The sequence below is a fragment of the Dermacentor andersoni genome, chromosome 4 (assembly GCF_023375885.2).
Source record: "Dermacentor andersoni chromosome 4, qqDerAnde1_hic_scaffold, whole genome shotgun sequence".
Lineage (NCBI taxonomy): Eukaryota > Metazoa > Arthropoda > Arachnida > Ixodida > Ixodidae > Dermacentor > Dermacentor andersoni.
The window spans coordinates 51,272,606-51,278,605 of NC_092817.1; positions in this window are offsets into that span (position 1 = coordinate 51,272,606).

Sequence of the window (6,000 nt, forward strand, 5' to 3'; positions counted from 1 at the left end):
AGTCGTAGCTTTCATTTTTCTTCTATTTACATATGTAGCATTGCTTTTGTATTTCCTTTTCATGTGTGTATATATATATATATATATATATATATATATATATATATATATATATATATATATACGTGCATATGTAAATATATGTATTCGTCCCCTTCTGCTTGGGCCCCCATTTTGGCCTGCAGTATTGTATAACTAAATAAACAAAAATAAATAAATAAAATTTGTTGTTGTAGTTGTTGTTGTTGTTACACACTTTAACAGCATAAAGAAGACATTCGGATACGGGCAGACATACTGCCTCCAGAATGGACACAAAACTCAACTTTGACAAGGATCATATGCAAGGAAGACAACGAAACCTCAAGAAATGAAAAAAAAAAAGAAGAAGAAAAGAAAAAGATAGAGGAAAAAAATAACAAGCTAAAAATTCTCCGGAAGTACTCCAGGCACTATGTCCAATATACATGCATGATCTCCCATGCATGGGAGATCATGACGCGTCGTTTCACATAAATTTATATCAAGTACGCCAGATGTACTGAAAAAGCGCTGAGCCAGCTAAAGCGCGAGCACCCGACTTAATTCAAAGCGAAACAATGGCAAACAAAATAATAACAATAATAAAATTAAATAATAATGGCATAGAACAAACAACGAGATGCAAAGAGCGAAACGTGTGAGGCATATACGACAATCAGCGAAAATTACATGGCGGGAAAAAAAGATGAACAAAGAATAGTGACGTCAAAGCACCGCAAGCAAAACGAGAATCGCAGTACGGAGGTTACGAAAGAATCGCAATGTCCTGCTCGAAGTCAAATGCGCAATAACTGTACGCGGGCTCCCGCCTAGAAAGTTACGGCCACTAACGAATACATAAACCGTCCAACGAAACGGTTACTTAACGCCTCAAGTTACGGCCTTTTCGAAAGACAAGAGGAAGGAGCAAACAAGCACGCGATATGCATATGCGCTCCTATAGATTTCGCCGGTTGGGCAAAGCTTCCTGAAAGCGCAGATCCAGGAACCTGCGCACGCGTCGAACTTGCGAGCAGCCCGACGTAGTCATTCCTTCCCGCTCGACAAAGACGGAGAGGAGACAAGACACGTGCGTTGAGCAGCAACATCGTAGTTAGTTCATCGAGATCTTTTACGTCGCGGCTGCAAGAACCGGTGAACAAAGAAAGAGAGAAACAAAATGCTGGCAACCCGCCGATTAGCAGTGGCGTGACGATCACGCGAGGGGTTATGTTGCATAATCCTCGGCGCCCGCACGCAAGCAAAATTTACGCGCCGAGAATGTAGACCGAGAGCGCTGGACAACGTGCAGTGTGGCTGCGTCCGCTAGCTACCACCGCCGTCACGGCTTTCAGCCTATTCAGACACAGTTCTGAAGGGCATACATTCGCCGCTAAGAGGGACACACACACACAAAAGGGAAGACACATTGACGACGCACTGACGCCACTGGCGGTCGCCAGTTCGTCGTCTCTTCCCTTATTGTTCGTCTCTCACTCTTAGCGGGAAAAATATATATAATAAAATACCAACTATAGGCCGAGAAGCAGTTTTCATGAAGACAACAGTTCTGTCTGCTGAAATGTTAGTTCTACCATATTTCTTGCACATTAGGAATTATTGAAAACACACTCCGCATGTGTGGCTTGTGGACACGACGAAATTCGCAATAAGAAATAAATAAAAGGTGGTGGTGGGAGGTAGGGGGTGGGGGGAGTTTTTGACACGTTCGAACAGAGTAATTTTCGAAATTAACCGAATACGAATGCTCGAGATACGTACAGGCGTCGTGGATTATTATCGTGTATCCCTTCAAAATTATCCCGCTTCCATTAGCATTCGCATCCCCTTCGTATTCGAAGCTTCGAATAAAATATCTTTGTTACAAATCGAAGTATTCAATTCGAGAGCTTGATACTCAATTTTATGAGATTGTCGAATGTATGTGGGCTTATACGCAATTATTTGAACTTGGTCTGCGATATGGAAGGTTACATGCATACGAGTCATGTACATACATGAGTCGTGTCCATATATGAGTCATGTACATATATACACACATCAATTCATACATGTATGATGACTCCGCATGCATACGCTATCATACGGATAACCACTCAAGATTGTGGGGGATGGAATATTTTTCTTTCTTTTTTTCTCTAAGCTTGCCTTATTCCTGTATGTGCCCAGAAATATGACAAACGTTGTGAAAAACGCGGCAACAAAAGTCACCAACTTACGTTTCCGTTATTGCGAAATAAATAAATAAATCCAGTCAAGCGTATCATCTCCCCGTTGAAGCTTGGAATGCCCATTGTAAGTCAGCTGGGAACAGTGGAGACCTATTTGCTCATTTTCAAGCTGCTCAAATGAAGGGAATTCCAGTTTATATATATATATACATATATATATATATATATATATATATATATATATATATATATATATTGCGGAGATAGTAAAGTCTCACTTTACAAAAGCCCTTGAAAGTTATATAGTTTTTCTGCGAGTTTCATTGTGCCTACATTGGGTCCGCATGCCTAAAACCTGAAAGCAATTCCAGCAGGTATAAAAAGAAAATCAGCCATATATATAGTTCACGAGCATTGTAGGCACAAAACACAGTCAGCCAAATCTGAAGGTTGCCTCATGAAAGAGAAAACATTACTGTCAAAGACGTATGAATAAAACCTGCTATCACATGCTGACTCCAGCATGACACGTACACCCAGATGTCTGCATCTTCCAGCGTTTTTCTTGTTCTTCCTGGCGACTCCCGCGTGTATTCAGGGGTGCTATCTTGGCTTTATTAAATGGCCCGTGATGCAAGGGTATCAGGCTGCGTTTTTTCCCCGACTCGCCTGAAGATGTTTTATACGCCTGTATAATTTTACGTATAACGCATAGCGTATAACGCTGTCCTTCGAGATCGCAACGCTTTCTTTGCAGGGGCTTTTATTCAAATTGGTGTGGTCTGCAAATGGGAATCATAAGCGGCATAGTCTTGACCGCCGAAATGCCTCGAAAAGCGACCCAGCCCGTAATGCTTGCTGCGATACAGATGACAATAAATGACAGCGCAAGCGTCATTTCATTCTGGCGGCTAGACGACGGAGTGCACGAAAGCGACGTCGTTCGATTTTGCTATTTACGTTGAAAGCAGAGATTTCCGGCAGCAAAAACACAACTGGGCGAGTTCCGAAACGACATCTTTCGTTCGCGAGATGTACAACGTATATCGGTATACGCACCACTGCATGCGCTCTTTCGACGTGATGTAATTCTTCACCGTGGACGTGTCAGCCAAACCACCAACTTTGTTTTTGCCTCCTGGCACGCACGCAGCGCGTATATACAGACAAATAGACCTGGTGAACGCACTCAAGTGAGTCTGCGCTTATGCAAAACATGTGTAGACGTTCAGTGGATCGATAAGTGTCCCGGAGAGCGTTAGATAAATACTGGCCAGTATTAATTACTCCTTCGAATATCGAGTATGTTGGGTTGGAATTATTACCGAGAGAGCCGCCCCTTCTATATATAATGGCATGTGTGTTGTAGTCTTCGAGCTGTACATACGTATATACATACATACTGTAGTCTGTAGCGTTATAGACCAGAACACGCTAGCCTCGCACCCAGGCTAATCGAACGCATACTCTCGCACCCGGATTGCCCGGTCGACCAGCGCCATTTTGTTTTGGGCTGCCAAAGCGTGTTCGCCGGCGACCAGCAGACATGGCTAGCGCTAGCTCTAGGACTCCAAAGTGTGGAAATGTGCCCGTTCACGCGAATCCAAAGTGCAAGAAGTCATCTGGGCATCGTTGCGTCGTGTTTGGATGCCAAAATAACCAGCGGAAAAGGAGCAGGTTGCTTAGCGCTGTTTGCGAAGAGCACAATACACGTAGGGAATCGTGCCGGTGCGGTGTTTTCAGCCTGCACCGATTTCCATCCGCAACGAAGAATGACAAGCTGCGCCACCGGTGGATAGCTGCAGTAAATAGGAAGAACTACCAACCCAGTGAAAATGCACGAGTGAGTATTCGATCTGTGTATATTTTGGTGCCACGTTCAACTTTGCGCCCTACGAACGTAATATGTGTAACACGCAGGTTTGCTCCGAGCACTTTCTGGACAAGCCGACAGAGCAGAATCCCGCGCCGGTGCTTCGCCTTGGCTATGACAAGAAGGCAAGCCTTTTCGTGTTTTCATTCAGGCAGAGCTCCCGAAGGTTAAGCGGAACAGTTGAGTTTGCGGTTAGCGATACTTGCAGCTGCTGCACCGCATGACCATTAAGCGTGAACGACAAGTTGTAAACGATAGTATGTTGCCCTGCTGGTGAGCGTTATTGCTAATGAAAGTAAAACGAAGTCTGCTCGTCACGTAGCATGCGTCGACAAAAACGTAAACAACGACTGCTCGTCGCCGAAGGTGTTCTTGCAGCGCGCCTGTCTTTACGAGCTGGTGTTGCAGGTGTCATTCGTAACGAATTCATTTGAGTATCCTGAGCTCTAAACTGCGTGCGGGCGGTTATGCAGGGCAAAGCGCAAAATTTTTCCGTTCATAAGGCGAGGAAAATAAGGTGCTTAATTATTGTTGTATTTTGTAACAAAATTTTGCTCGTTCTCACCAGTTTCTTTTACTGTTTTCTAAGGGAGCGCTAACAATCCGATATGGCCTCGCACAAGCGAAACAGGTCTGATACCAGGTAGCTGCAGTTGGTGGGGCTAATTTTTTGGAATGCAGGTGCGGTTGTTGTCTTGTACCAAAGGCTTCCCTGATGATGCAGCTTTAAGTAGGGATGGTAATTTTATGTGCCCTGTCATGGTTTGTGCAACTGTACAAAACCTGCATCCGTCATGCTCGCCCTGTTATATGGGCTTTGACTGCACATGTAGTTCCTCATTTTCCAATGAGTGCAGGTTTAGCATCACATGCTGCTTGTTCGAGTACTGTAGGCTTGTGTTCTTAATGTTGTACTCTTAAGGGGTTGCACGATACAATTGGCCTGGTGCATTTTCTATTTCATTTTGAGAGGACTTTATGTCTTCGCAACAGTGATGGCATGGGAAAGAACTACAGCCCTTCTTACTATAACATATATATTGTTTTCAATGTGCAGGTGGTGAAGGGCAGGCGTCTGCTAATCAGGCAGTCAAACGACCTCGCCAGTTGGTTGCCAAACGCGGCCAACCCAGTAGTGACCATGACAAACAAGACCAAACTGAAAGTGCAGAGGACAATGTTCTGCGTGTTTTAATAAAATGTGGCACCAACACAGTGCTGTAAAATCCTTCACAGGTTACGTGATGTATTCGCTTCTGCAGTCTGCACATCACTCAGTGTGGCCATTGCGGACTTGCATGAGGTCTTGAAGTTTGATTGAATCGAGACAGCGAAAATGACAGGCTAGAAAAAACGCGAAACACGCCTTCCGCCCAGCTAAAAAGCCCAAGTTTCGCTTTCGCGCCGGGTCGCATCTCCCGGCGTGGCAGCCCAGGCCTGCTACTTCGCGGCGCTTGGGATAGATGGCGCGACCGGCGCTCATCAATATGGCGGCGCGCTTTGAATTCACGGTGTTCTGGTGTATAGTATGAGCGTGTGCGGACCACGTTGTGCGCACATATAGAAGTGAATTTACGTTTTAATTCCCTGCCCAGGGGCGTTCGAAGTGCTGATCGTGATCTTAGTGAGATGGGTGAGGAAAGGGGAAAGGTAGTGGAAATGTTCGGAGGGGTGAATGTGAATGAGGTAGCCGGTCCTTGAGCTACTCCAGCGAGTATCCTGCAGTGGCAGTGATCAAAAAAGGCTGGAGGTTTTAACTCCCGGCTCACTTACGACTTTATCGACCCTGTATAATATACATTGCGCACTGTTCGATGCAGCAGTGAACATATTGAAGCTGTTATCGATTGCACGCGTGATAGGTTGCAAACACAGTCCCATTAGTACTTAATCCTTCCACGAGCAATCCAGGGA